Raw genomic sequence first — 24110 nt, 5'->3', positions numbered from 1 at the left:
GCACAGACCCTTTGGTTGCCAGTTTGCAGTACCACATTAAGGATCAGGGAAGGGCACTGCCTGCAGTAATATGTGTGTGCATATGTTAATGCTGTTCAAACTTGTATTTAGGGTTCATTAATTGAGAGCCTTTATTATTAGGCTGAGCGCTCTCAGTAAATGTAAGTTCTGACTGTACTACTGACAATGGTTCCAGTATAAAAATGTGAACACACGGTTTAAAAGTTGATCAATATGAGGCTATGCATAATGCTCCCAGAATGCTCTCTGATTAGATGTAAATATTTGCAGAAGCTTGAAAGCAAGATTAATGATTCTTTGCTTTCAATATAAAATGTCCCTAAAAATGAAAGTAGGAAAACATTTTTTTTTGCTAAACTACTGTAAAATTTCAGGTTCCATTTCTTTGCTGCATCATTTAGTAAAATGTGTTGACGCATGTTAGTATTTCCCCAAAATATTCATATCAGAAAATCAGTGTAACCAGTTACAATAAGATTTTGGGAAACATAAAAGAAACAAGCATTGGTAAAGCCGGTAGGTCTGAAATGATCAGCTTTTTCGTTTTGGCAATGCTTGACTTGTTGTGGCAGGGGTTTTTGTAAAAACATTATTGATGTGAGAGCTGCCGGACCCTCACCATTATAACAAACATTGGCAAAAGCAAAAATTGTTTTTGGTCTCAAAAAAGCACACACTGCCACATTAGTTATTGGCACTGAACAAAACTACTTGGTGTGCCAATAAGCTCCTTATGAAAGAGCAGAATGTTGCCACTCACGTGAAGCCAGCCGATACAGAGAGAATTTTAATAAACACTAAAGGTCATGCTTAACACCAGACCAAATTAGGGGCCCAATTATTAAAGAAAGTTTCAAAAGTGCACCCTTGGTTTATGTCCTTGCATTAAGGGCAGATACATGGCTTTCGTGAATTCACAAGAATTTACAGCAGTAAGGCAAGAAATAGTACTCCTAGAAAATATTTGTGAACTGCATTTTAGAATGAGCAAATATGCATGTGTAGATTTGCTCATGCGAAAACCTGAGTGTTTGCGTCTGCCATTGTCAGGAGTAAATTTCCAACATTTCTCAGTATTGGAAAAGATTAGAGAAGAGTTGTTGAAAACCCTTAAATCATGCAAGTTAGTAGGTTTGCACAGACTCAAAAGGACATTCCAAGCCTGCAACTATTGTTTACCACTTCCTTTAGTCCCAGTATGTAGATCTGCGGAAACGTAGCAACATAAAGGGATTGCTAGTATTCAAACACTACTATGGTATGAGCCCTGGCATAATCAGAGAGGCTATATAGGAGCTCTTTTATAATGAGATTGCTGCCATCATTTGTCGCCGCACAACATGGCACCAAAGGGACAAGTGGATTTTGTTACAGGACAAGTAGATTTAAGAAGCAACCTGCCCCATGGACAAGTAGATATTTTAATAAATTCCACACCCCTGACAATCCCATAGGATGTGAAAGAATGTACCCGGGGAGTCACACCCTCGCATGCAATTTGGGTCTGGGGTGCGGCCCAATCTATGTAAGAGTGTGCGGGAATAGTATATTCTGTGTAATATTTTTAGTTGTACTAGTTTAAGCCGAGACGGTATGGAGGCCTCTCTGGGCGATGCTAGGGCATGTAACCAATCTTCATCCTCAATATCTCCTAATTCCACCTCCCACTTGCTACGGAGGACTACCGTGGGGTCCGGGAGATTGTTGATTAACTTCCGGTATGTGGGTGAGATCGCTTTCTTGTCTAGAAAGTCAGTGAGGAGTCTGTCCTCTAGGGGGGAGGATTCTACGAGTGTTGTACCTGTCGGAATGGCGCTCTGCAATGCGTGTTTGATTTGCCCATAGCGAAACCGCTCCGTGTCTGCCATCCTGTATTGTTCTTGAAGGGTGCGGAACGTGATGACTTCACCCCCTTTCCACAAGTCACCTATCTTAGAGATGCCAATAAGGTCCCATTGTCTGAAACCCTTAGTATTTGCCAGGGTACCCAGACGTTGTGCGTCCCAAAGTGGTGTGGCTAGTGTGAGCACTCCCTCCCAACCCAGGGCCCGCTGTGCCGCGTGCCATATCTTAACCGTGTGGGCTGTTTGCCCGGTAGATGTGTGACGTCGCTTATTGGTATAGAGCGCCTTTAGAAGCTGGTCTGGGGACAGTACAGTCCTGTCAAGGCGGAAGGCTGGGTCTTGTTGTGGAGCATGCATCCACTGGTTCACTACCATTAATTGCGCCGCCCAGTAGTATAGTTTGACACTGGGTAGGGCGATTCCCCCTTCATACCAGGAGCGGGACAGTTTGGAGAGTGCTATGCAAGCTGGTTTCCCGTCCCAGAGGAGGGTAGAAATTTCTGCATCTATTGATTTGAAATATGTGAGAGGGACCGGGAAGGGTGTGTTCTGCAAAACATATAGGAATCTTGGGAGTGATAACATCTTAAATAGCGCTGCCCTCCCTAGCAGTGTCAGTGGTAAAGAGCGCCAATGGGTGACATCTGCTTTCAGCCTCTGTAGAGGTTTCATCAAGTTTTCTTCTATAAAAGTCGATTCCTGTGGTGTGATGTAGATTCCCAGGTATTTGAAACCTCTAGTGACCGTTTGTAGGGTGCAGTCTGTAGGTAGCATGGGCGGTTGACCTAGTAGGACATACAGGAGTGATTTTGTCCAATTAATGGTATAGCCTGACACCTCTCCGTAGATCTTGAGTATGTCCATTAGGGCTGACAGGGATGAGGTAGGGGACATTAGATAGACCAGTACGTCATTGGCATATAGAGAGATGCGGTCCTCTCATCCCGTCCCCCACGTTATCCCCCTGATTCGAGGGTCAAGATGGATTTTCACCGCTAGTGGTTCCAAGATTAGTGCAAATAGGAGTGGGGATAGATGGCAACCCTGTCTTGTTGTGCGCCCTAGTGTAATTGTACGTGATGTATGGCCATTTGCAACTACTTGTGCCAGGGGGGCAGTGTAAAGGAGTCTAATCCAGCCACAAAACCTTGGGCCAAACCCCATTTTCCTAAGTACCGCAAACAGGAATGGCCATTCTACAAGGTCGAAGGCCATTGTCGCATCCAGGGAAAGAATGGCTGCATCTTCCCGCGGCAGTGGAATGCGGTGCATGACTCCATGAATACGTCGCAGGTTAAGGGATGTATTCCTTCCGGGCATAAAGCCCGATTGGTCCGGGTGTATTAATGTCGTGAGGTGGGGCTGTAGTCGGAGAGCTAGGAGCTTTGCTAGGACTTTTGCGTCTACGTTCATTAGGGAGATTGGTCTATATGACGGTTGATCGGGTGGTTTGCCAGGTTTGTGCACTGAGATAATGGTGGCCAGTCTTTGGTCTGTCGTGAGTGTGCCGTTTTCCAGACAATCATTATACATGGGAAGCATGTATGGAATGAGCTGTCGAGCCAGTGTTTTATAGAGTTCAACTGGTAAACCATTTGGACCCAGGGCCTTCCCAGTGTGCAGTGCCGCCAGGGCCTTCCCCAATTCCTGCCCCGTTAAATCATCTTCAAGCGTTTGTGCGTCTTCATGAGACAGTGTGGTCATGGGTATGTCTCGGAGGAATGCCATGCTGTCCTCCTCCGTCACCCCACAGCGTGCGGTGAATACAGTTTCGTAGTAGGTGGCTAGTTCTTCCACTATCCGTGTGGGAGATGTCGTGTGTGTGCCACCTGGGAGTTCCAAGGTAGCAATCCATCTATTCGGCCTGTCCTTTCGTTCAATCCAAGCAAGCATTTTCCCCGTTTTGTCCCCCAATTCATAGACCCTATGTAGTGTGTCAGTCAGTCTTGTTTTGGTCACGGCCTCTGCGTATGCTCTGTATTCCTGTGAAGCCAGTGTTAGGGTGTGCGCAGTTTCTGCTGTGTTGTCCGATGCATGGGCTAGTTCTGCGGTTTGGACAGCTGTTTCCAGTGACTCAATGGTTGCCCTTTGTTCTCTTTTGTGCCTCGTGATAGTGGAGATGGCTTGTCCTCTAACCACCGTCTTGTATGTTCCCAGAGGACTGAGGGGGAGTCTACTGATTCTGGGTTTTCGTTAAAGTAATGTGTGGTGGAGGTTGTTAGGGCCTTCAAAATCGTCCTATTTTTTAGATATCCCGGATATATCGGGAATATTCTTTGTCGCCTAGTGGGTTGCGTCGTTTAGGTGAGTTGTATCGGGGAATGATCCGATATCCCCCGGGGGAGATGTTCTATGACCCTTATCTTCTCAGGGGGGACCGCTAGAGTTAACATGTAGTCTATCCTGGAGAGACTATTATGGGCTCCCGAATGATATGTGTATTGGCGTCATGGGGGTGTTTAAGTCTCCACATATCCACCAGACCCAGTGCTTACTGCATCATAGTTTAATAGAAAAAGTGAGTAGGCAGGTCAGCAAGAAAAGGGTCAAAAAGGCCATGCATTTGGCAAATATGTCTAGAGGTTCTCACTAGTGGGCTGCCTATCAATAATGTGCAAGTAAGGTATTCTCTTGGTAGGATACAAACAATTTATCAGATGCTGCAGGAGGAGCTCCCAGAGCACTTTCAGATAACCTTTTCACATGAGTGAAGCAGCAAGCAAAAATTTAGCAACACTGATAACCACATCTCTTGTGTCAGAATTAATTCTTAGGGCGGCCTCTTATTGCCTGAAGCCTGACAATTGGCAGACTGGTATTATCCACTTCTTACAAGGGGACATATAAGCATTACAGAATAGAGAAGTGATGCAGAGTTTCAGGAGCAAACTTGCATGCTGGGAATACGCTCCTTCAGTCTGTGTTACTTTCCCAGCTGTCAGTGAACCTATGAATAGGGAGGGACCCATATCTGAATTTTAGATACAGCTGCTTGGGCAGAGGACTTAAAACATTGTCAAAAGAGACTTTGTAAGCTGCAATAGTTTTATAGTCTAAGAATGTGTCAGTCAATCTACCTGCCTTGCAGCTTTTGAGCTCTTCCCTCCATAGATGTTCTCTGAGTCTATCCTTAATCAATTGCTTTGATGTTACAACAGCTTGATCCAGGGAATCCCAGAGAGAGTGGCGAGTAAATGAAAAAAGATGTTCCTAATGTAGACCAACCACAGGAGTCTTAAATGGCCCCGGATGCTTAATATTTCCCTAAGAAGAAATCTATAGGGTTCCATGTCTTCAGTCGACCAGAGACTATGATAGAACATCAAGGGTGTCAATTGCACAGTAAAAACATTGGGCACAATCCCATATGTTAGAGCCATGGAAGCCAAGGCATACTTTGCGGGAGGTTGACTAGAGACCTGAGAAACTTATTTTCCATCAGTACAAGCTCTTTAGTGCCAGCATGGCTCAAGATTTCTTCTCCGTGAAAGGACAAGCTTTTTGATTTGGTTTTATAAATTTCAACAGCTGGGGAGAGGTTTCTACGTTTCATTTTCTTTACCATATTGAGAACCGCTCCTGTTTTCTGTTGCAATTTTAGTGCACTCTTATTTATCTGTGCCCTCCGGCTAAAATTGTGGGATCAGATTCACTCCCAAGTCGACAAAGTCATATACTTGCTGAAGAGGTGTATTTTGCAGCAGTAGACTTGGTCTCACAGTCCTATATGTGTTTAACACCATCAATTCTGTTTTGCCTATATTAAGCTCAGGCCCTCTATCGACACAAAACGCTAAAAAGCAATTGAGTATAGCTTGAAGGCCTGCAGAGGCTTTAGCTATGAGGAGGATGTTATCCACAAAAAATAAAGTGGGAGTTTTTACTACACGTATTTTCAGTGCATCATTGCTGGGAAAGTCAAGAACCTGTACTTAATCCTTAATATACAAAGAAAAAAGAGTTGGGGCTAAAACTCAGCCCTGGGGAACTCCTCTTTTAATTTTAAAGGAGTCAGTCAACTCCCCATTGTTCTTGTACCTTAAACAGGTGTTGTTATCTGCATGGAGTGTAATGAGTACGTCTAGAATGTGTTTTGGGACTCCCATGCCGTCTAGGACCTCCCATAGTTTGTGGCAGGGATTAAGGTCACATGCTGATTTCAAATCAACAAAGGCGACGTAAAGATGGCCCTTCCCTAGCAGTACTGTTGTCCAGTAAATACGACTGAATTGCAGCAGTTGGTCTAATGTGCTGGTGTTTGGCCTGAGGCCTGCATGAAAGTCCGAGAGAATATGTTTCTCTATGGCCCAATCTGTAAGTTTCCCCAGGAGTTGACGGCAGAATATCTTCTGTATCCAGTCTATTATGCTGATGGGTCGGTAGTTGCCGGATTCGTCCCGCCAGTCCTTCTTGAATATGAGGACAATCTTGGCACTCTGCCATGACTTTGGTACAGGGCCACCCTTCAAAATTGCCCGTGTGAGGGCATTAAGGTTGGGAGCCCAAATGTCTGGCTCAGTTGCATAAAAATTGGCCGTAATGCGGTCTGGGCCGGGAGCCTTCTTGGGGACAACAGACTTTAAGTGAATAAGCAGTGGAGATCACGAGAGGTTCTAATTGCCTAGGGTGCTTTTTTGGTCCCTGCTTTCAGTCCCCTTGCACCCAACTCCACTACCTCAGTACAGCTTTTCAAAGTGCTCGACCCAGATGTGAGGTTGGACGTGAAGTGCCACTGGTAAAACTGCATGGTGGCTGCCATGAGCGATAATACCCCAAAAGGTCTTGGAATCTCTTTATGTGGCTGTATGAACCAGGTCACCCCAGACCTCATTCTCCCAGATAAATTTAGTGCAGGCCACCATTTCATTGTACTTTTTACGTGTCAAGGAGATGCCTGTTCAACATTTACGTCACTCCCCTGTCGAGACTGTTGAGGAAATTGGGATTCATCCCCATATCATACGCGCATGACACCCAATTATACCTCTCACTTGACAAATCCAACCCCAATATTCAAAGCACCTTTGGTGAAGGAATGAAGACCATAGCGGAATGGATGAAAATTAATTTTCTCCAACTTAACGCTGCTAAGTCAGAGATAATGTTATTTCGCGATGCCACTGTGAAATGGTCCCCTAGCTGGTGGCCAGAGGAATTGGGTCCCACCCCATGCCCAAAACAGGTGGTAAAAAACCTTGGAGTCCGATTGGACCATAAACCTACGCTGGGAGACCACGTCTCTTCTACCGTAGGAGCTTGCTTCCATAGCCTCAGCATGCTCAGAAGAGCCTTCCCGTTCCTGCCAATATCTTCCAGGAAAACCTTGATTCAGGCACTAATCTTAAGCCGCTTGGATTCCTGTAACGCGCTGTTGAGCTCAGCCAATAAAAGTGCCATACGCAGACTCCAGGTTGTCCAGAACACTGAGGCCTGACTGGTAACCAATCCCCCCTCCCCAAGAATGGCCTCCATCCCTGTGCTTCATAAATTACATTGGTTACCCATAAGGAAAAGGATTACATCTAAAATATGCTGCATGGCACACAAATCCGTAAACAGATCTGGCACCAGCTACCTAAATGATGAATTTGTTAACTATGTGCCCTCCAGACCCCTCCGCTCCGGAGCCAAAGCCCTGTTACTAGTTCCGTGCTTTAAAAAAATCTCGCCACGGTGGTAAGGCTTTCTACCATCTTGCCCCACTCTACTGGAACGAACTCCCCTTACACCTGAGTCAATGCACGGATTATCTGGTTTTCAGGAAAATGCTGAAAACTGCGCTGTTCTAATAATTTCTCCTCAGCTCTCCTAGGCGGTACTAGCGCTGAGATACCCTTATGGGGTGATTCACGCGCTCTATAAGCACATAAACATGCCACTCTAGTCTTTGATTTTTATGGACTTCAACTGGATGGCTTTCGCCGGTCCGCACTGCCACTACCATGGGTGTGTAATCGTGTAGTTTGTTTGGTTTTTGGGCTCTCTTGAAAGCAAATCTCCCATAACTGCAAACGATTCCTCGTGGGATGCTATGAAAAAGTTGGAGCCTGTGCCTTGAGGGGCTAGGTTGTTCATTGGTTTCAGTGTGCCTGGTATCTTTGAATACACCTGTTTTAGTAATCAGGGTGGCCTGCTACATACTTCTATTTTATTGCCTTTTTATTGTTTGAGAGGTTGATGTCACACAGAAGTCTGTTTTTTTTAACTCAAGACCAAAAAAAGCAAGAAGGTTTCAGGTGTAGTTTGAGAGTGTTGTGGTCGCAGTCCCCCCTCTCAATGACTGCCATTGCAGGCTCTGAGTCCTTGCCTCAAGGTCATACCCAATAGTTGATTTGCTAAGACCAAACGTCTCTTGACTTGGGGGATTTCTAGTTTCAGGATATGCCATGAAGCATCCTCCACCTAAGTTACATCTAGTGCTGAATTGTCAAGAGGTTCAAATGTCACCAGCTACTATCAAAAGTGCATCTACTGGTAAGACACCTATAGAATACTCTTAGAAAGCAGGAGTAGGTGATTCCTTAGTCATGTCTAAGGGACTATGGTACACATTACATTTATGGACACAATGGTTATCTTTAGTGAGAGAGAGACCGAGTAAAACAGGTGAATTCTCAGGGACCCTCTTGATTCTGCAATTTAGTGAATTCTTCACCCAGATAACTAAACCTCCTGCAGGGCAACCTCTCCCATGGGTGATGGCTGAACAGAAAAAATGTGAATAGCCAGACTTAAAAAAAGGCTCCATACACCAAGATACCTGAAACATACAAACATCATGGGTGTCTATTAAATGTTACCCACAATAGATCAGAAAATGTGGCTTTCATGCCAGCTATGTTCCACAAGAGTACACTCCATAAGTCCTTGTCGGGAGTCCTTAGGGATAAGACATAAGAATCCTGTAAGATTGTGGGTGTACACTCAGGTCCTAGTTCTGTAGGCTCGGTATGTGAACTATGTCGGTGCAGATAATATCTGTTGTATTTGTGGCTGTGCAGAACAGTCAATCAACTTGCTTGAGCTGGAATAGAAAATGCACTCTGCATTTGGTTGGGACTGTGGAATTTGTTGATGCAGATCTATCTTTCCTCTTAAGTGTGCTTAGGAGGGCCAGTGAGCTAGAGTTCAGGGACAGCTGTTATCCAGAGAAATTGGTTGAACAGCTGGTATAGAGATATGTTGCAACTTTAAATTAGATATTAGAATATGAAGGGGGTGGGGGGAATGTTCGTGCTTCCAGTGCTAATAGTCCGTCTACAATGGCCCGATTTCTTCACTGGCAATTTGATGTTATCATAAGTGCTTCAGTTGTTGGACAGGCGTTGCGCAAAGATATCTGTGTGAATAATGGGGAAGCATTTGCGATTGTTAACCTGTGACTCGGTTGACTCCATTTGTCCTGCTGGTAATCTAAGGACACTAGCTATATTGATATTGTGATAATTTGCTGCCTGTGACTATATTATGGGGTTCCTATTTTTTTTTTTTTTTGTATGTTCTTATATAGCGCTCGAATCACCCGGAGGCATCTCGGCGCTTGCCTTGGGAACCCGTCCTGGATTTTCCCTGTGAGATAGCCCCTACAGGGCATCCCCAAGGTGAAAGCCAGGCATCCCGCCATCTATTTAAGGGCAATGATGTGCAGGCTGGAAACCCAGGCCTTGTCAGATGGTAGAAACGCCTGTTTTCTACTTGCAATGTGGTAGAAAATGTATTTGGGGGGGAAAATGGAAAGTGGGTTCTTTTATTTCCCTGGGATCTTGAAGGAAGTACATTCTTGGGTTGCGAGGCGGTCTTTGCCATTCTATCACTTCCCCTTCTAATGCATCAGCAATTACTTCTGTCCATGAAGTTACCGTCAAGATTGCTCATGATGGAGTATGTAGAAGTTCCTAGGTTGGTTTTGCCCACCATTGCTGCACCTTCTGAGCCTGGTAGACATGTCCAGCAAATAGACCATTCCTATCGACTTCCAGCCAAATGTGCTGCTAGTTTGTTGGATAGGTTTGTGTTGTATTCTAGAAACTCCGATACTCTTAAAGTTAGTCATTGTACAGTCAGCTTCACAGCAACAAGTTCGCTCTTTAGGAGCACAATCATTATGCCCATGTCCTCTGGTGCTGCCTTTGGGACATTTGACCGAGAGGTTTCCTGCCAAATTGTTAAGTGGGGCATAGCGGTCTGAACATATTATACTAGGTGCTGATTTTATCACTGTGGCTTTAGGTGCTGGGTGCAGAAGTTGGAGCGGTAGAGGGATTATTGAGCAAGATTCTTTTATTTTAACAGGACCCACAATAACGTCTGGGCTAGGGTTTCCCTATTACAAGTTCCCTTCTTTTTGTTGCCTTTAAAGAAGTAAGTAATTTTTGGCTTGAGGCATATGACCTCAGGCTGTTTCTTCCCTTTGTTTAATATGTCCTCTACCTTTCTATCAGGGCATCAATGGTATCTAGAGGGCAATTGTCAGCGCTGTGCCTGATAGCAGATTTCCCTATTTTTATATAGCGCGAACTAGACCCAAACCGAATCAGGTATCAGAGCGCTTTACATAGCACCAGTTACGTTACATGAGGACGGACACACATTCATAGGCACGGGGAGATTAAGTGATTTGCCCAGAATCACAGGAGGTTTTGGCGTCGTTACCGAGACTCGAACCCAGATCCCCAGATACGAGGTCGAGCGCCCTAGCCGTTAGGCCAACTCCTCTCATAGAATAGCATGAGAACAGGTACCCACTGTCAATACTGGCTGGTATATTGCTTCCGGGGGCCGCCAGAGAATTGGGGCCAAGGAGGCTGGCCCTGCCTCTTCCTGTCACTGATGGGCTCAGGACGGGCCCGCCTTTGGGCTGGACTTTACCCACATCTCGTGTGGCGGTACTTTTCAGCACGCTTTCTCACGCAAATGGGGGAGTGTGGAGGAGTGTGTCAGCCTCCTTCCCTCCTCTCTGGTTGCGGCACCTCCTGGCGCAAATCTCCCTGGGACTCGTACTCCCCAACACAGCAGCAACAGGGTCTCGCACGGCAGGAGGTCTCTGGGTGCTTTATATTGCTAATTGGGGGGAGGGGTCAGCCTCCTCCTCCCCTCCGCGGTTGCAGTGCCTCCTGGTGCTAATCTCCCTGTGACTCAAACACAGCAGCAACAAGATCTAATGCTACAAGTCCTCCAGGTGGATAAGCAGCAGCAAAATATTTCCTCCACTGACATTAAAAGGGTATTTTACTCTATTTACAATGCACCATTGACTAGTATTTTAAACTCACTCTTTATTTATTTCGGAAATTTTAACAAGGGAAAGAAAGTGTCCTCCTCCACTCTGAGTAGATGGATTTGTCAGGCTGTTTTCCAATCTTCCATGATAGTTGGGGAAACTCCTCCATTGTCGATCTACTGTCGTGGTTTCAGCTTCAAAGGCAGAGATTGGTGGTGTTTCCATACAGGAAATAGGTAGAGCAGACACATGGGCTTCCCACCATACATTTGTCAAACATAACAGGTTGATACATTATAGCTGATAGTTTTGGTTCAAGCGTTGATAAAGCAGTGGCAATTGTTAATAATAATGAATCTTGATAGCATCAAAAGTTGGTGCAGAACTTATTTTCTTTTGGGGCTCGTGAAATCCTCGTGAGACGAAGGGGGCCAATGAGGGATAATGAAACCATTACTTACCGGAAAACTTCATTACCCCGAATAGGACCCCCTTGTCCCAGTCACAGCCTCTCTCTCCCTCTGCACCCCATTTTGGTCTTCTTTTACTCACAGAATGTAGGGAAGGAGCATTTTGTTTTAGAGAGACATGGAAATTAAATGAAAATGAAATGAAATGTATAAAGCGTACTAAACCCAAGGGTGTCAAAGTGCTGAAGTGGGGAGATCACAATTTAACCAGAGGTAGAGCGGTAGATAGAATAGGAGTCTATGAGGAAAAAAGGCAAGTTTTGCGATGTTTTTTTAAATACCAGAAGGGACTCTGCTTCAGAGATGTGAGATGGCAAGGTGTTCCAAAGATTGGCAGCAGCCACTGAGATGGAGCACCCGCCACATCCAGCGTTGCGATATCTTGGAATCATCACCTTTCTACAGAGAGAAGATCTCAGAGGCCTGCCTGTAGTGTACCTATGAAAGAGCGAGTTCAATTGGCTAGGGCCTTTCTGGTGCTGGGGTAAAAAGACCATGCAGAGAGCCTTCAAGGAAATCTGCTTTCTCACTGTAATCCAGTGAAGAGAGGAAATTCTGTCGCTGACTGACAGACATTTGGGGATATTAAAAATGAGGTGGGCAGACGCATTCTGGACAACTTTAAATTTGTTCAGGGCAAAGACACTGTTTTTAAGATACCGTGCGTTGCAATAGTCTAAATGCGAGGTGACAAGAGTGAAGCCAACAGATTTGTGCAATTCCAAAGGAATGAAAGGGAAAAACATTCTCAGAGTCCTAATAATAAGGAAGCAGGTGCTCGTGCTACGACTGACCTGATTTTCAAAGCTCAGGGTGTTATCAAAAATAACACCAACATTTTTAGCTGACTTGACTGGGATGGGTAAGGGTCCACAGTCCTTTGGTCACCAGATGTTGGTCCAGATGGAATCCTGGGCACCGAACACCAACACCTCAATTTTATTCACAATTTTGTCCGTAATATGCGTAAAAGAGTTATCACTCATCCAGCTACTAATGCAAGACATACAATGAGTGAACCTCCCCACTCCAGAGGTCAAGTTTTTGTAAAGCGACACAATGATTTGTGTGTCGTCGAACTTGGAATCCACAAGAATTCACTTATTCGGCCAGGAGGGGGCAAATACAAATTAAAAAGAGTTGGGCTCATGGACGAGCCCTGGGGCACCTTACAAGGAAGGCAAAAAGCCTTCACCTGGAAACCACCACAGCTGACAACATGCACTCTATTAGATAGAAAAGAGTGAAGAAGCTTCAGGATGGTCCCACTGACACAAGCTTGCTGCAGACGTTGATCCATGCCCATGAGCAAGATGGTAGCTAAGGCTGCAGGAAAATCGAGCATTACCCAGATAGCCGGCCCGCCCTGATCAACCTGGAGCAGATATTGTCTGCTGCCACAATGAGGGCAGTCTCAGTGCTGTGGACACTCCTAAACCCATTTTGAGATGGATCAAGGATACCATGGGTATCGAAAAATTTAACTAGTTCCTGATTTTTCAGGTTGTCAATATCTGTGTTCAGCTTCTTAAGTAGCTGCGTATGGATCGCTTCCTTCCAAGAGGTCCAAAAAATTCTAGATCGAAGTGCAATGTTAAACACATTCTGCAGAAACTCTGAAATTAGGTCTGGGGCCAGGTGTAGCGTTTTGGGTAGGCAGGGATTGGAGGGAGATTTTATGCTCAGCGGTAAGTCCTTAGTTTGCTGCAGAGAAATATGGGGAAATTCAGAAAGATGATTAGAGTAAGGACAGGTGATACTTTTTATGGGGGAAGGAGATCACTCACTAAAGGCCAGTTAAAGTTGGAATAAATGTTGAGAATTTTGTCCCCTAAAAAGAGTGCTACTCTATCACAGAACTCTTGGGATGAGTTGAGAATGCACCGAGTCTGCGGAAGCGGGTTCACCGGTCCCGCTAGAGCCCGGGTGGCTCCTACTAATGATCAAAGGAGCCACGGACTGGTCCAGATATAACGAGATCTGGCTAGCAATGGCAGCCGGGGTGGCAAAACGTAATATAGCCAGTAGCTGGGGAGCGCAGGCGCCCCCGCAGTGGGACCAGTGGCTGCGGGATCTAGATTGGTGTCAGAGGGCCGAAGAAACCATTTATAAGTCCAGGGGTTGTTTAAAGAAATGGAGTAAGGTTTGGGGGCCTTGGCGGAAATACAGGGCGCTGAGGGGTGGATCTGGGTCCGGTGCATAAGTGAAAACTGTCCCACCTGTGTCTATGTATGCCTTGTATTGTATTGTGGATTGGTATTCCCACTCATGCTATGTGAACACTTTTCAGTACTGTATGATTTGATGAGCACAGTTAATAAAAAGACTACTTTAAAAAGTTTCTTGGATGAGTCGTTAGCTGACCAAATTCAGTAAAGAAGGATGCTTTAGCCACCCCGATGGACTCTTTGTAGCGAAGCAGGAGGGCCGTGGCTTTGTTTTTTCCACAGGACTAGTTAGCCTGCAATTTTCGCTCTTGCCTGAGACATTCTTATCTCAATCCGTTAAGGTCTTCTGAGAACCAGGGCGCTGTGGGTTTACATCTGATAAAGATTCTAACTTTAAGAGGGGCCACAGTATCAAGAACTGCAATAACTAAGTGTTGAAAGCCTTCTGCTAAAAAAGCATAAGAGCTGTCAGATCTGGGTGTCGAGGAGTTGAGCGCCTTTTCCAGCCCGTCAGCAGTGATCTTGCTCAGGTTCCTGCATGTTATGTATTTGGGGGTAGCAGGACCTGCGCCTACTGTAGGGTGCGAAAGAAGGACTTTAAATATGATAGCCTGATGATCTACCCAGCTAAGGGGGATGGACATAATCAATAGCCCGCGAATACGCCGAATGCGTAGGAGATTTTCCCAAATGGAAAAAGCCAAAGTTAAACATAAGTTCAATTAGGGAAGCCGAGTCTTTGCATGAGGAATCATCAAAATAAAAACTAAATAGGACTAGCTTAGTACAAGCCTCTGAGTGCTGAGCCACCTCAGTTGTGAAGGACAGGGATGGGGGACCTGATTTTGGGTAATGAAATTTACCGGTAAGTAATTGTGTAATTCCCTGTCACCACACAGTTTACTGATGTCTCAACTTCTTTAATAAATAACCGTTAGCCTCATTTGCCTTTTGTCATAATTTCAGTTTCTATTCTATCTGTGTAGATCGGACAGGCACATCCAATCATACCTGGCATGATAGAACAGAGCAGCAAACTGTATAAAAAGCTATTTGCAAATGAAATAAAGTTATTTCATTTTTCCTGTCCGATTGCTGCAAATTGCCTGTCCCTGGAGTTCCATGTATCATTGGAATCTTCCTGAGGGTTCTGATTGTCGTCAGCCTTCTGTGATCTGTCTTGCTTCCAGTTGCACTGCTTTTATACCTGTCATGACACAAATTTAGAAAAACTTACGATCAACTCTCACTAGCAAAACTGCGCCAGTGACCAAGAAAGACCGGACTCACTTCCAGCATGTTCAGAGAACTCCACCAGAACAATCCGGTCTGCCAATCTCCATCTACTGGCCACTCCTTCTTTTAAACTCCAACGCCAGGGCGGACGCACGTTTGCGACTCTAGCTTCCAGATTCTGGAATTCCCACCCTTTGGAACTCCGCTCCTGCAATAATCTCCTTATTTTTAGGAGACAGCTTAAAACCTGGCTATTTACTCAGGCCCATGTGTAATCTCCCGACTGCCCTGGCATCTGCTAGTTAGCTCCATGAAACCTCTGGGTGTACGTGCGCTCTATAAAAGATTAACATAACATAACATAACAATACATCATTTTCCCACCCATTAAAAAAACTAATAGAAATGATAGAGGCCAACCCATCACCCCTAGTAGAAATCTGTCATTGCCTCGACCAACAAGCCTCTTGCAATGTCAAAGGCCCTTCCCCTGCTCCAAAGCCCTGGTATCACCCTTGTGGAAAACACTGTATCACATCATGCCCAACACCTCCAACAACCGTAGCCAATGGTCCGCCAATCCTGACTCTCCAGCAAAGCTCACACATTAGAGACCTCCATCCTGCCTGCGCCCACTCTAGAGACACACACTTAAAGATGAGCAGTCTAATTCTCATCTTTTCACTGGCCCAGTGCAGTTACGGTCTCCTGCCTTGGCCAAAGAAGACACAAATGGGATAGCGGCAAGAGTGAAAAAGTTAGCTTGAGTGTTATGGGAGAACAGCAGATGGGCAATAAAATGGCTTCCACTTTAGAAAATAGAGTTCTTGCGCCATTGATTGTTTTAGCCATACTGTATCAAAACTGTACAAATAAATCAATGCTAGATATGTATGGTCATTGAGAGAAGCACTCCACACTCCCTATGAGATCAATGCTTATGTGATAGGGAGAAATATTTGGGCAGAGAGTGACAGACATATATTTTGTATGTAGGGGGACAGAGAGAGAGCTAGTGATAGAGAGAGCGAGAGAGAGAGAGAGAGAAATTTGTATAACGTCCATGAGCTCTTCATGATCTTTGGCACATGAAGAGTTTCCTGTCCAATCATTAAAGTATAGCATTGACTTCTACAGAATGCCTCAGAACAATCGGGGCCCATCCCAGTTAAGCGAGCTGTAGTTGTCACCCTAGGCAGATCATGCACTCAAGCACCACCAAAGGAAAGGGCAGACCTGGTTAAATGCCAGAGGCCAGGTTTTTGGCACCCCACTTAACCTGTCTTCCTAGTGAACCACTTAGTTCACTTGGGTTGACAGACCATCCCTGATAACGCAATGAAAGTTTGTACCAAAGGTAATTAAATATTCTCCTGCGTTTGTCTTGTTATAGAATACACTGCATAACATATATATTTGCTCTAATCTGATCTGCTCTATGGTTTTCAAAGGTTGGCTAATAATTAGTGAGTAATCTTCTACCTAGCGGCTCCTCCAACTCTTGTGAATGAAGCTGGAAGGGTGTGCCTGTGTGGAAACTATCCAGCTCCAAACACCTCGCTTAATACTTAGACAGGACATCATGAGTTTATTTTACTGTGTAAAGGTTTATATTCTTGTGGCAAAGCTAAATGTAATAATCTTTCCGACAGATTTATTGATCTGCAAATATTGTCTCACTTATTCAGTTGTTAAATAATCTGTTTTGTATGCCTTAGAGGTGTGGCACAGAGTCCTGATCACCGCTATAGCGTTTGCAGGTGCAAGGAACTGAGACTGCCAATAGCCTGGTTGGACTCTGGATCATGACTTTTTAAGTCACTTACATTCTTGTATCTGTCGACATAGAAAGAGACAAGGAACTTTTGATGGTGAGGAAGAAGAAGGCCTTTGGCAGGTCCTGGATGTCTCTGTTAACATTAGAAGCCCGATTTTGGTCCTCAGGAGAAAGTCTCTTTCTGTTTAACTGGGTGGCTATATGAAAAAATAAGAAAGTGAAGGTGGACTAGCAGTACTCTGAAAGTCTGAACATTCTAAGGAGTAGGCACTAATTAGCACAGGAAGTGATGCCACACAACCTTTGACATAAATGACAAAATGGAAAGTGGCATCTGTGCAATTACATGAAAATAAAAATAAATGTAAAATGAATAAAATAACACTATACTATTCAAAAACAGATTGCTCACTTACAGTTGTAGTGACTCACTACAAATGTGAGTGTTGGGATGAAAAGTCTCCTGCATGGCTCTGGAAAGTGTGTTACCTTGCCCTGTGTTGTTTTCCTGTAAAGACTGTCAGCTTTTTGTTTTTCCCCAAAGTGACCCAGACAATCATTCAAGCTGGTGGAGGATTCTTTTTACTGGATTGAGACCCCAGAGCAGCGCTCTGAGGTCGAGAAGCTCTCAAAGTGCACCCCTCTCGAAGAGTGTAGCTACAGCCCTCTCTGTCCAGGCTTTGTAGCCTCCTGGCCTTCCCTATGTAAAGATTCTACCAGTCTCCCTTGACCATAATCTTTTTACTTCCATGCATGTGGGTTATGTGGAGAAGGTGTGCATAATGTCTACATATGTCAATCTGCATGGCTGTTAGAGTGCATTGCAGAATCCATTTTGGGTTCAATGTGTGTGGCAACTTAAAATGGTATAGAACTTTGTGCACTATTGACCACATCACTTGTCCCCTGGGAGCTCGCCCTTTATTGCTTTACTTCTTTCCCCCTTGTAGTGGGGAATCAGGACCTCGTGATCTGAAGTTTGCCGCAGTGCCTCTACCAGAGTGCTCCTTCACCCCTATTACCGCCTGATCGGCATCTGGCCTGCAGTCTGGGACCCAATAATCATTTCTCCAGAGCAGATTTGAACCAGCCCAGGCAAAGGTCCTGTTGTCCATGGCATTGGCATTGGGATCAGCTGATCGTGCATTGGCCTTCCAGTCTTTGACTAAAGACACCCCAGAATTCGAGCATTAAAGTAGAACTGGTTGGTCAACTCTCAATATAAATTCTGGTCCCCTTGACCAGCAAGTGCTTCCGGTATTTCTCTAAATTCCAGGGACCCTCTGCACACCAGAGTAGGAAGGAGATGCAGGGTCAACACTTTGCTAGTGGTTGTTCTTCTCACTAAGGTGGGACTAGGTGTGGGACGTAAGCACTCATGGAGACGAGCTGCTGTGCTGCCTTGCACCAGGGAGACTATGCCCTGTGGACATAAGATGCAGTGCTGTGCTTGACCATATCAGGAAAGAGCTTGCCACCACGAAGCCACGGATGGGGAGAAGACTGAGGTCCTTATTTTGGGAGGTTCTGTACACTTGCTGACCAGAAACTGGTGGCCTTCTTCAACTAGCTATACTTCATCCCTGTCAGCAGAGCAAGAAATCTGTTAGTGATTTTTCACAGCAATCTATCTTTTTTGATGGGTCTGGGCGGTAGATTCCGTTCTGCTTGCGGAATTTGGGTAATTTCACGTTCCGCGGAGAACGCGGAATTGCCAAAAATCCCGCGATCCGCGGCTTTGCTGAACTTTTTGCTTGTATGTGCTTTCAAAATGCGTGTTCGTGAGATATTTCTCCCTGAGCATGCAAACAGTGTTCGCGAACAGGAAAAAAGCATCACGAACGGGTGGAACAAGCAATTCCGCGTGTTCGCAGAACTTTTGCCTGCTCGCGGAGATTGTTTACTGTTTTGTGGAGCTTTGCATAGCGTGACTACGCAAATTCCACCCACCCCTACTTTTTTACTGAAATCAACTATGTTACCTTTTCTTGTTGTGTTGCATCGAAATACAGTTCTCCCTGCAGACTGTTGGAAACCAGTTGTACAGGCCACTATTATGTCATGCCTCGGTTACTGTCACTCCCTATATTTGACTCTACCCAAGTTCCTGTATGCGCAACTGCAACGAATCCAAAACTCTGCAGCATGACTATTACTTAGTGTTCTTCTTTGTGCCATGGCACCACAGTATCTTCAGTCTGTACATTCGCTGCGGGTGGCTAAAAGAGTGATCTTTAAGGCATTATGTATATGACATTATTATCTGTAGAAGAAAGGTCCTCTCTTTATGCAACAAAGCATTTCTTTTTACATACTCAATCACTCTCTTCACTCCTACATACTTTTCCGGTTACTGTTTGGCTATGGAAAACTTTTGACAGACCAGTAAGTTCTTCTCCTATCAGGCAGCTAAATTGTGGAATAAACTTCATTTGGAGATACATTTGTAGACAAAACGTCTCCTATTTTGGAAAAAACACAAAAACCTGACTTTTTAACAAACGTTTCTTTCCAGTGATCTTTCAGCGGCAGGGTGCACCTATTAGCTAGCAAGGCACTTCATTGTGATCAAAGTCAATCAGTCAGTCCATTCCAGCTTTGTCCTCACCAGCTCACCACTAGAAAGAGTGAGACTGGCCAGCAAGGCACCAGGACAGAAAATCAGGGCAGGCCCCATCTTAGGTTCAGATCTGAGATGAAGTCTTGGGCGGGTGCAGCATCAGTGCAAGTGTTGGCCAAGGTGACCGACTTCTCATTCATGTTAGGCACTGAGGCAGTAGCGCCCTTCACTTTGTGCCCTTGAACCCAGCTTTCTCTCCTTGTCTCCAGGTGATCCTAAGTTACCCACCTGTATAAAAACGAAAACAAAGGTTCCCGTTAAAATTGATTTCATATCTATCTATAGAGATATAGATATTCATAGAGAATGTATTAGATACATGATACAGAAGCATTTGGCTGCTAATGGCAACAGAGACATTTATTTTAGGTTGCGGATCAAGAAAATGTATAAAGGGAAAGCATGAGGGAGGTGCTATGTGCTCAAAGGACGGGGAGTTGCATGATATTTAGACAATTCATAAAAATAAAAAAAGAAAGGGTGGCAAGAGAAATCAGCGCCCAGTACAGGGATTAAGGGTTAGTCATGCACAATGACGGTTCCAACACTGTTCCAAAGCAGATCAAACAGATTGAATTTCTGGTCCACATGTATTTCACATCGAAGGCATTTCGAGCCTACAGCACCATGCAGGTCACCACCAGGACAGGGGACATGGAGAAGGCCTGAGAGAAGCTGGAGAGGGAAAAGAGACATACCACGATGGACAGAGCGTGAAGCTGTCGCTGAGAATAGTGGGTGAGACTAATAATAACACTGACGTGGGGAGGTGATAATTAGATTACCCTGTAGAAATGGAATACATCAGGAGGCAGAATGCGCTGGCCAGGGAGGCACTGGTAAGGGCATGGTTGAAAGAAATAAGAGTAAGACAAAAATGTTAAGTGAACAACAGTAGATTTCAGGAGAAAGGACAAACAGAGTTAGTAAGTGGCTTATCAAAAGGGTGATGTGGGGATCCGGAGGAGAGCTCCAGCATAGCCTCAATATATTTAGAGAGGGCACATGCATTCCCCTGGCCTGAGTTTTTTTGTCCCCTTGAGACCCGCCAATAACTCCAGGTGCAAGCTTATGCCATTGCATACTCCTACAGTGTTGCCCCTGGAAACTTTGAATCATATACTACCCCCCTCCCCCCGACCACCACCATAATCCCACCCCACAGCAGCATGGTTTTTATCTCTGAGCATGCCCACTGAGGTCATCGTTGGAGCTCTTAACTGGGAGGGACTGAACACCATTGAATCTTTTGTACCTAAACGCGATGGGAGTGCGAGTAAATATTGTGCTTTAACCCTGCTTCTTAAACAATTTTACTTATGCAGAGCCACAACAGGCAAAAATTACAACAGTAATTTGACACAGCATATATCTATCACCCGGGACATGAGGACAGACACATATGAATGAATGAATGAAGGGTTTTATTAAGTGCGAACGATTGCAGGAGGCGTCTTGGCGCTATACGAGACATAGAAACAGTAATGCTCAGTTATTCTACTGCTTAACAAAAGGCCATGTTTTCAGAGACTTTCTAAATCTAAATACATTTTTCCTGAACTCTTCATTAGATCCCACCCAAAAGAGATGACGGGCGGAGGTGTCTCGCATTTGTTGACAGTACGACAACGTCTCGCTTACAGGAGTTTCAGTCCCAGCATCTATCAACTGTCCCATTCTTCATCTGTCCTCAGTGACGCCAGACATGTCTACACATCACTTATTGGAGTCTGTATTGTTAGCCAAAGATTGGCTCTGCCCTTTCAGAAATAATGTACCACAATGGCACACATTTATCATCTGTAATAATATCTAACGCTATAACATTTGCTCACTTTATTATGGCCATCATATTGATTCTGATTGAGAAGCACGAAACAAATGTTTTAACACCAAAGTATTAGTGGTTTAAAAAATACATCGATCATATTTTATACACAATGACAACTGCAGTTTTCTTCTGTAATTACCAAGTATGTTGCCACTTTGAATCACTCCTAAACGCAATTTACCTTTTATATGTGGAAGCATAAAAGTGAGTTTCAAAATACATACCTGATATAAATAACGAATGTATGATGTTACAACGCATACATTTACAACGCATGCCTTTTACAACACAGTTGTTACACTGCAACATCCCTTACAACGCATACATTTACATAGCATGCCATTACAACAAATTTTTAAAAACTACATTTACAACGCATTCCATTACATCGCATTATACCTTTACAACGCATACCATTACATTGCATTTAAGGTAAGTGTTGGATAGTGTAGGGGTAAAACATACTATTCTAACTCCAGGGGTTGTAACAATAGGGTAAGTGTTGGATAGTGTAGGGGTAAAAATTACTATTCTAACTCCAGGGGGTGCAACAGCAGGGTAAGTATTGGATAGTCTAGGGGTACCGTGCGTTGTAATGGTATGTGTTGTAATGACATGCGATGTAATGCCTGCGTTGTAGTGTCATGCGTTGTAATGTCATGCGTTGTAGTGACATGCAATGTAATGTTTGCTTTGTAGCGACATGCATTGTAAAGGATGTTGCGATGTAATGACTGCGTTGTAAATGTAGTGCGATGTGATGACTGTTGTAAAGTTTGTTTCCCATAAATAACATCCCCTTTCACATGTTTATGTTTGATTACTTTTATTTCTTGTTTTTGTAAAGTAAAGTACACATAAGGTCAGTGGCCAGTCACAGAGCCAATAAAACATACTAATGGTCACAGACCTCATTTACGATGTAATACTTTAAATGCATCAAATAATGTCTTTGACTTCATACGCCAACCCTGAAATCGACTCGATGAGTTCCAAATATAAAAGATAACTTTAATAGCATAGCTTATTAAGCAATAACTCAATATCAACATTCCGTAGTTCATATTTAATTGGACAGCAACATGTATATTTGCTCACTACTTCATTCTAGACAGATAATGAAATGTTTCTGAATGCATGGAATCTGCATTAAATGTACACTTTCTTATGTACAACTTTCATTGTTTTGTATTCACACACATGTAGGTATACATGCATATGTGGTTTAGATATGAATACATATGTCACTGATATATATATATTTGTGGTCAATGGTGTCTTGATTTGGACTGTTGAACAGGCCCAAAATGTGTGAGGTAGGTGGGATATGATAGGGCTGAGATCATATAACTTTCTGAGCGATCACTCCATGTGACAGAATTATAAATTACTTGTCTAATTAGTCCCTTTATATATTTATAGGTCTTGCATGGCAGATCCGCTTTCTTTCAGAGCGTTTATACTATTGTTCTAAATATTTTATTACAAGCCACGGAGGCCCCTATTATGCAGTATTTTCTTGCTTTTATTTAACAGCAGCGATGCGAGAACTACGTTTCCCAGAAACGTCTCTTTTCAGGTTCACAGATGCACTAAAACGAATTTATCCTCTATCCAAAATCCCATTTTTCCTTCTCAACTTAAATTGTGTGTTGTTAACTTTTTAAAGACTTATGTGGCTCGAACTGCAGATTTGAGGTCCTCATTTTGCCCTCGGTTACTGATCTCCTTTCAGAAACCCCAAAAGCCTGTTTCTTCTTCCAATTTGGCTCGTTGGGTCAAATCAGTTATGTCTCTCGCTGGGATTGACATTTCTTCTTTTGGTGTCCATTCAGCCAGAGGAGCCATGGCTTCTCAGATTTTCTGGGCTGGGGCTTCTTTGCCTGATATTCTCAAATCTGCAGATTTTCCTGGCCACGATGCGGCATTGTTTAGACCAGTGACCGCTCCTTTGGCCTTTGATCTCACCTGCTGGCAGACGATCTCCGGGGGCTTTATCTACCTGAATAAGTGGGACCTGCTAGCGCCTCTGCGTGCCTAGGCGTTCCACCAGTGCCCACAGCCCAATGCTTGCCTCCACGCCTTGATCCTCTCTGTTCTGTGTGGATAATCGTTATTTTACCGTCTTGGCCGGCCGCTCTCTCCTCTGTGCACCACCCTGGTCCTGCCACCGGGCTCGTATAGCCGCACCACCGCTCTTTCTTGGGAGCTCATCCACCCTCTTTCCGCTGAGTGGCGTTGCTGCGATTGCCACATGGCGTTTTCTACCAAAAGTTGATATCGTCGCTCATCACGCAGGCGGAGACTTCCTCAAGCGCTCAGATTGCGCCTCCTTGCCCTGAGATTCGCCTGTGGCTGCGGCTTTGCTCATCCACCGACAGGTTACCATCCTCTTCCTGAAAAATGGGGAAGAAAGACCCCAAGCAAAGTATACTGCAATTTGACAAAACCCCTGGCCCCACCTCGGATGTCCCTACTGGCTTAGCTGATGGGGCTATGGGCTCAAACGCCGAGGATAACCCTGCCTCTCTTGCGACGGCCATGCTCAGCGAGATGAGGGCCGGATTCAAGGCACTTGACAGCCGCTTTGACGACCTGGATAAGAAATTAGCTGACATGGGGTCTAAAATTCAAGCGCATGATCGGAGACTAGATGTTGTGGAGGCAAGGGTTTCGGACATCGAAGACGGCGCATCATCCTCACTGAAGCGACTGGACAGGGTGGAGAAGACGTTGCTATTAAGAATGAGGATTTAGAAGCGCGCAGCCGCCGGAATAATATTTGAATCATCGGAGTTCCGGAGACGACCTCCACTGGTCGTATCGATATCTTCGTGGAACAATTGCTTACAGAATTGTTTGGCAGGGACACATTCACACAAGGCTTTGTGGTGGAGCGCGATCACAGATCGCTGGGGCCCAG

General features: G+C 44.6%; 1 protein-coding gene and 1 long non-coding RNA gene across 2 annotated transcripts in view; one reads left to right on the top strand and one right to left on the bottom strand.

Moving 5' to 3' along the window:
• The window catches only part of OSR2 (odd-skipped related transciption factor 2), a 183085-nt gene that overhangs the window by 6085 nt on the left and 152890 nt on the right, over positions 1 to 24110 (top strand). The window lies entirely within an intron of this gene.
• The window catches only part of LOC144828623 (uncharacterized), a 148914-nt gene continuing 144073 nt past the window's right edge, over positions 19270 to 24110 (bottom strand). The window contains exon 3 of the long non-coding RNA XR_013610498.1: positions 19270 to 19584. This is a non-coding gene — a long non-coding RNA (uncharacterized LOC144828623). The remainder of the gene's footprint in view (positions 19585 to 24110) is intronic.

This window comes from Lissotriton helveticus, chromosome 4_1 (genome assembly GCF_964261635.1).
Source record: "Lissotriton helveticus chromosome 4_1, aLisHel1.1, whole genome shotgun sequence".
NCBI classification, from domain to species: Eukaryota; Metazoa; Chordata; class Amphibia; order Caudata; family Salamandridae; genus Lissotriton; species Lissotriton helveticus.
The sequence above is the reverse complement of the archived record's forward strand: the minus strand, read 5'-3'. Positions and strand labels throughout refer to the sequence as shown.